The sequence below is a fragment of the Akebia trifoliata genome, chromosome 2 (genome assembly GCF_017979445.1).
Source record: "Akebia trifoliata isolate Shusen 1 chromosome 2, ASM1797944v1, whole genome shotgun sequence".
Taxonomy (NCBI): Eukaryota; Viridiplantae; Streptophyta; class Magnoliopsida; order Ranunculales; family Lardizabalaceae; genus Akebia; species Akebia trifoliata.
The window spans coordinates 26,153,230-26,161,661 of NC_141376.1; positions in this window are offsets into that span (position 1 = coordinate 26,153,230).

Genomic DNA, 8,432 nt, shown 5'->3' on the forward strand with positions numbered 1-8,432 from the left:
CAATTTAAGTGAAAATACCGAAATACCCCTTACCTTTAATAAAATTTCCAAACAGATTTTAACCTAAATCGAAAGAGAATCGAACTGATCCTCTTCGTCTTCTTCAAGTCGAACGATTATCAACCCTTTCGCCTCTCTCAACTTCATCGCCTTCAACCTGATCGATCGATTGTCCCTCACGTTACAAGAAACGAGAAACGTTTTACGTTTCTCATCTTCTCCAACAAGTTCGCCCAATCGACTGTCGAACTCAACTTCGTCTCCTTCAAACCGATCGAATCTCTCATCTATCCTTGTTGCAGAGATCATTTCCTCCCTCTCTCTCATCTTTTCCTCATAACTAACCGAGTAAAAAGCCCCAACGGTGACGGCAGATCTCGTCTCATCTCATTACAGGCTGCCATTAACGATCTCTTCTGTAACAGCAGCTCTCGTCCCTAGCTTTCCTCCATTAACGATCAATTAAGGTATTGCTTTTTAATTTATTTATTTTTATTACTGATTTTAGTGTAAATCAAATTGGGGAGTTCTTTTTATTATGGATTTTATTGTAAATCGACTTGATCTGTGAATCTACTATGGTTCAACATATGACTGATCTCGAACCTTGCAATCGACTTATATTCAGCACCTCTTCAAGTGACACACACTTCTCTGTCAAAATCTCTCTTCCATCTTTTTGGTAGAATCTGATTGTTCAATGGTATTAGAATAATAGGCGAGCTCGGTATCCATTGAAATAAAAGAGTGATTTTGCAACACAACAATAAAACCAGTTGTGTTTTATGGGGCTCATTGTTTAGTTGTTTGTGAAGGAACAATGATGCAACCAGTTTTTTACAAAAATGATTGGATGATTTTTTACCAAAATTTTGTACAGAAACATTATGAGAGCAGATGAGAAAAATGATTGGTAGGGACATCCCTCCTTTTGCTCCAATTTATAGATGAAAGCAGATGAGAAAATTGATCTAATTTAAGGTAAATTGGATTTCATAATTTTCCAACCACATCCATTATTGATCTCATTTTCTAGGATTCCTAAATTCAACTCACCAAATATTTTGTTCATTCCCCATAAGAGTTTTTATGACAAATTTCTAGAATTCCCTGAAATTTTTTCCAAACCTGCTCTCCAATTGAAACCATAAGAGCTTTGACTGTGTTTGTTATCTTCTTGAACATGAATTTTGATGCTGAAAGAGGAAATAATTAATTATTTTTAAGGATTTAGATGTCATATGAAACCATTTACTCCTAATCATGGGACCACCGTTGGGTCTTTGGATTGAACTAATTTACTCCTAAACATGGGCATTAATTTTATGACATCTATATTGTAATCATGCTAGTATGTTGTTTTACTTTCTTGTAATCATGTGGTTTTCACTCTCTATTTTTAATATAAACTCTCTTTAGATTTTGTATGACTTAAAGTTTATATGATTAAATGAGTAAAAGTTGGAGTGACAATAGCATCTCTCAAATTTATGAAAGATACTATTGGCACCAACTTTTACTTTTCTCTTCTCTTAATCCAATAAGCCTGTTAGTTGAATCTCTGATGTATTTATTCCATTAAAGTGTTCATTTAACGACAAATAAGATCTTATGTAGTATGTGTCTGCACACGCAACGGTTGATCGATGGGTTTAGTATATTGTTTGATATTTTTAACATTTATTTACAGTGATATTTGTTTACGATAATTATTTGTTTGCTCATTATTCTTGTTGTTGTTACTTATATTTCAGAACGTTTTTTATTCCTTATTCTTATCCATTACTTTTCATTTTTTTTAAATGAATAATCAAATTGTCAGATGCCGAGACAAAAAGTAACAGAACCAAAAGAAATAGAGTCAAAAATTGATTCCGCAAGATGGACACCCTATCTTCATAAGATTTGGGTTGATATCTGTATGGAATTGGTTAAGAAGGGAAAGAGACCCGGTACTTCATTGAATGTATCAGGGTATTCATCTCTAATGAAGCAATTTCAGACAACGACCGGGCTTAGTTACATAAAGAAACAACATAAGAATCATTGGGATAAAACGAAAGGTATTTGGGCTAGATGGATAAAATTAAAAGCATGTACTGGAGTGGGTTACGATGCTGTTAACAATAAGATATTGGCGAGCGATGAATGGTGGAATTCTTGGTTGGAGGTAATTTTCGATTAGATTACCAAATAGGAATATTACGTTTATCAATTCAAACTTATAAAACAAGTTTATTTATTTTGTAGAAAAATAAAACTGATACACAATGGCGTTATGACGGACCGGAACATGTTGAAGAGTTGGACATACTATTTGGAGGGACTTATGCTACCGGAGAGTATGTTGCAAGCTCTTGTAATCCTGGTGTGCGTCCATCCACTGAATCATCTAGAGCAGTTGAGCACGAGCTTCGGGATGATGATGATGATGATGATGCTGCGTTTGTTCAAGAAACGCAACCACCAGAGTCCCAGCCATCAAGGTCCCAACCACCTATCGATATTAGTCCTGATTTTGATGGTGATGGTATCCCTCCATTTGTTGCACCATCTCGCATGAAATCTAGAAGTAACCTAGATTTTCAACACTCCAAACGATAAAAAATGACGAGTGCAGTTATGTTAGGACGACAAATTGAACGCTTAGTTGAAGCAGTGTCAACGAGGACGAGTGCAAGTAGTGCAACACCCCCACCACCACCTACACAACCCGGTAGCATTAAGGGATGTATTGATTTGTTGGATGCAACAACAGAAATCATTCCTAATAGTGAGCGTTATCGATTTGCACTGAAATTATTCAGTATGAAGAAGGAGTACAGGCAAATTTGGTGTATGCTGAAAACAAATGAACTCCGTATTGGGTGGTTGGATGGCGAAATGGAGGATGCTCGAGTTCATCATTCCAAATAGTGTGTGATTTTAATATGTTTGTGTGGTTTTAATGTGTTTTTTGTATTACCATCTTTCATTGATGGTTATAACTATATGCCACCCCTATGGTGGTATGACAATTCCTGTTTATTATTTTATGTTTTCCTTGGATTGTGTAATATGTCCGTTACGTGGTGAATGCTATTGACAATGTTTATTATATAGTGAATGTTAAACATATTTATCTTATTATCTATATTATTTGAATGTTATAGTTTTAAATGAATAATTTGTAGTTATGTATTTATACAGACTTATGGATTCCAATGATGATATTTCCACCCATGATGGTATGTCTACCGACGATGATATATCCAGTAATGATGAAGTTCATGACGTGAATGCTGTAGATGATGATTTGTCGTTAGATATTTTGGTAACAGGTACCATTGTTGCAATGCATCAATACGTGAACACATTTATTTATAGGGAACCACATAAGAATTCTTGTTATACTGGAGCAGATTATGTTCGTATGTCATTGATGGACTTGGTAACACATGCAATGATTTATTTAGGATGGAACAACATGTTTTCTTAAATTTATGTGACATATTAGAAGGAAGGGGTCTGATAAAAGATGAAAAGAAAATATCGATCCAAGAACAAGTTGCAATGTTTGTCTACACCGTGGGTCACAATGAAAGGCATAGGGTACTTAGGGCTACTTTTAAGCATTCATTGGATACTATTAACAAATATTTTCATGTAGTTCTTAGAGCTTTACTTGAAATATCAAAGTTTTTGATCGTTCCTCCTAATCTCAACGAAGTCCCTATGCATATACGAACCAATGAAAGATATTGGCCATATTTCAAGGTATTTTCTCAATGATTTTCTTTATTTATCATTATTTATAAATAACGTCAAATATAATTAATTATATTTGAATTATGTAAATATAAGGACTGTGTTGGGGCGATCGATGGGACTCACATCAGTGCACATATCCCGTTCATGCATCAAAATAGATTTCGAGGACACAAAGGCATAACACAAAATGTTATGGTCACTTGTGCGTTTGATATGACATTTACACATGTCGTAGCTGGATGGGAAGGATCTGCTAATGATTCTCGTGTGTTCCTTGATACTATTGCGAAGCCATCATTACAATTTCCACATCCTCCTCAAGGTTAGTTTTTTTAAGTAAAGATAAAATAAAATATTGAAAATGTCATTATTAATAAGTTGTCATTTTTTTTTCAAGGTAAATATTATTTGGTCGACTCTGGATATCCATTGATGGAAGGCTACCTCGCACCTTATCGGGGTACAACATATCATTTACAAATTTTAGAAGAGAGTCAAGGTCAAGAACAGATAAAGAATTATTTAACTATATGCATTCTTCTCTTAGGAATGTCATTGAACGATGTTTTGGGGTTTTAAAAGCCAAATGGACAATTTTAAAGCAAATGCCACGTTACAAATTTCAAACACAACGAGATATTACATTGGCTTGTATGGCACTCCATAACTTCATAAGGAAGCATGCAATTGCAGACGAAGAATTTTTACGTTTCGAACAAGAACAAATTGTGGAAGATGAAGGGGGTGCATCTGAACATGATAATAATAATGAGCCTGTAGATCGTCGATCTCGTGTTACCATGGAGAGGACAAGGACTGGAATAACTAATGCATTATATGATGCTTATGATAGAGTTTAAGAACTTTGATATATTTTGAGTTTGTTATTAATGAAAATTATATATATTTTTGTATGACATTGTAACACTTTTGATTTCCGTATAGTATGTATTTGTTTGAATGTTGTGTATGGGATGTTATGTGGATGTCGGATTGTATATAAGATGTTATGTGAATGTCGGATTATATATGGGATGTTATGTTGATATTAAATTGTGTATTATACAGGTATTTTCTTTATCAGGAAAATTTCATATGTCCATTTTTAAGAGGAAGTGCTCCCGAAATTTCGATAAAATCATAAAATTTATACATTGATTTAAATTGAAAATAATTATTTTAATAATTTTTTAATAGAAATTTTATATATATATATATATATATATATATATTAGTGTAATTATATATTTATTGTATTCTTCTGATCATTTTTTGTGCATTCTGGATGTATTATCAACATTAAGGGTATTCTGATCATTTTACCAGAATCCAGCAATAAAAAGCTGTAAAACGAACATGCTTTTTTGACTTCTGTGTTTCTGTAATGAACAGGCTTCTGCTGAATATGGCTTTTCAGGCTCTAGGCTTCTGCTTCTCCCAGAAGCCAGCTTCTGGAGCTGGAGCTGGCTTCTGTAAAGAACAGACCCTAAATGCCTTCGGGATACAAATAAATCTACACTCTACTAAATTGATTTATGTACGATCCGATTTAGTCTAGAATACTCGAAAAAATAAAAAACTGATGATGCCTAGAACTTAAATGTAGAGAGAGGAGAACACAAAAATTCCCAATGAAGAAATTTGAATTCTAGTTGGCTTTTTATAGTCATTTTTGTGTCTGTTGACTAAGAGTCATGATTTAATAGCTGTTAGATTGTGTATAATCTGAGATCTAACGATCCAGATTGCATCTTATCGAAGGTATGTGTCTCATGCCTTTTGACCAACACCTTTTAGTTGAATTTGTATGATCTAGTGGCTTTAATCGCTTTATATCAGTTTTCATTCGATCAAACGGATCCGATCGTTCCTGATCGGATACCAATCATGAATTAACACACCTGATCGATTTTGATTAGGTACAATCATGAATCAACGCACCTAATCGATTTTGATTGGGTACAATCATGAATTAACGCACCTGATTGATTCTAATCGGTACTAACTTGATCCAAAGCATCGGATCGTTCTCGATCTGATATTATTTCGATCCATCGTATCCGATCGGTTCCCGATCAGATACTAACTTGATCATGCAGTGATGATCGCACCCAATTGATCATACGTGACAGAGATCAATCACAATCATTGGATGGTTTCGTATCTCGAAAACTTTAAGTCTCCCCAACTTATAGTGACAATGCGTACGTGCGAAGTGCAAAGTGCGCTTCAAAGCGCCCTAAACGCCCAATCGCCCTTTCGCACGTCACACGTGTGCGTGTGATGCTTCACACCACCTCGAAGCACTTGATCAAAACTTTAAAGGTGTGACACAAATACAACTAACTATGTTGACTATTACTTATAAGGTATACACCACTTTCTTACTTGTGAGAAATGTGGGACTAAACCTTATATACATAAAAATCTCAAAAATCTAACTTAAGAAAAACAAACCAATAAACCACAAAACTTATTTTATTTTGAAAATATTCAACAAATCCCCCACTATTTCAAAATACAAATAGTTAAAATATATATTTATAATATTAAAACAGTTGCACCACTTAAGTAGTTGCCTACGTACTCAAATGGGGATCAAGTTTCCATAGTTCTTACAACTAAAGAACGATTAAACAAATATATCAATTTACAAAAATTGGCATCATCGTAAAGACTAGTACATAGATGAGAGGTATCTTTTGGATTTTAACATTAACTTAGTATAAACAACCAGAGTTTTGTCAAGGTGTTGTGGTGAACGTATCTTGAATCAAGTACCCTTAGAGACGGGCCGAATTCTTTATACATACTTTTCTCTATAAGGTTGAGTATTCTATTTGCTTTGCACATTAATGGTCATGTGATATATCCTATTTTCATGAGTGCTTTTAGAAACGGTTTAGTTTTCATAGGAAACGGCCTGATTTTCTCACTCATATAGGTAAGTTTACTTGAAGTGATTCTACGAGTCACTACTTAAAATTTTAGAACTTATTAAGGATTTGCATCTATTATTTATCTTGTAGAAATCAATACTAAATTTAGAAAATGGGGTAAATTAGTTCTAGTGTTCTGCTAAACCACTTATTTGATTTGTTTGTACCCATTGAACATTGTCTATTTATTTCAAGATAAAAGTTGGGTTCTCATCAAAGGTGATTGGTTTATTGTATAGATCTTAGCCCAATTCCTTTAGAAGTTTTAGATATCATATTTCTTGGAAATCCTTTAGTTAAAGGATCCACTAAATTCCTATTGGATTTCACATAGTTGACTGTAATTACTCCACTTTTGAGTAATTGTGTTTAAAGCTTATATGTCTTGATTTTCAATTGTACGTTTTACTTTTAACTTTGTACAATGTTGCCTGGCTATCACAGTTGATAATTTAAGCTACTTTGCCTCTTTACATGAATCTATCAATGCTATCATTTCTGATATCATGGTAGAGTCTAAAATATAAATCTGCTTCTTAGATACCTAAGAAATAGCAATTCCACCTAACGTAAAAGTCCAGCCAGTTGTAAATTTTGAATTTGACTCGACATTATTCTAACTTGCATCACTATACCCTTCAAGTACATTTAGATATCCTTGATGATGTAGTCCATAGTCTAAAATCCCTTTCAAGTACCTTAAAACTCTAGATACAACATTACAATGCTCGATACTTGGATTACTAGTAAAACGACATAACACACCTACTACGTGTGCAATGTCAGGTCTTGTGCAATACATACCAATAACACTGGCGTATTCTAGTTGAGCTTTAGTACGACCAATGTTATTCATTAACTTAATACTAGGATCTATAAGAGCAGAGGCTGGTTTATGATCAAAATGACCATATTTCTTTAGAATTGTCTTAATATAATGAGATTAAGACAAAACCATTGCATTATCTTTCCTTAGGATTTTAATTCCTAACATTACATCAGCCTCCCCTAAATCTTTCATATCAAAATTAATAGATAGAAACCTTTTGGTTTCTTCCGCATATTCAAAGTTAATTCTAAAGATTAACATGTCATCAACATAGAGACAAATAATCACACCAACATTATTTTTAAATTTGCAGTAAATGCATTTGTTAACGTCATTAACTTTGAAACCATGAGATAAAATTATTTTATTAAATTTCTCGTATCATTGAAGATGAGTTTACTTTAAACCATAAAGAGATTTAATTAGTTTGCAAACTTCCATTTCTTGACCAGGTTTGACAAAACCTTCCGGTTACTCCATATAAATTTTTTCTTCTAAATCACCATTTAGAAATGTTGTTTTTACATACTGTAGACACCCCATTTTTGCACTCGCCTGATTAATCAACTCGTCAACCCGATCGCAATGATTTCCAATGATGGATGTGTATTCCATTGCTTTATTTTGTTACCAGATGTGTTTCAGAAATCCGGATGAGGTATCTCGAATTGACAAAACCTTAGAAACCACGCTACGCTAGGAAAATACGACCCCAGAAACATAGAAATCATCATATTGCAGACCAAAAAGAAGCTTAACGATAAAAATCACTAAAAATTGACCAAATTATCAAAATACCCCTAACCTCAAAACAACCTAGAGCCTACGTTGCGCTTAGGAAAACTCTCCCGAACACATAAAATAACAAATCGGAACCAAATAAATCATTTCACCAATTTTAACAGAATTTGACA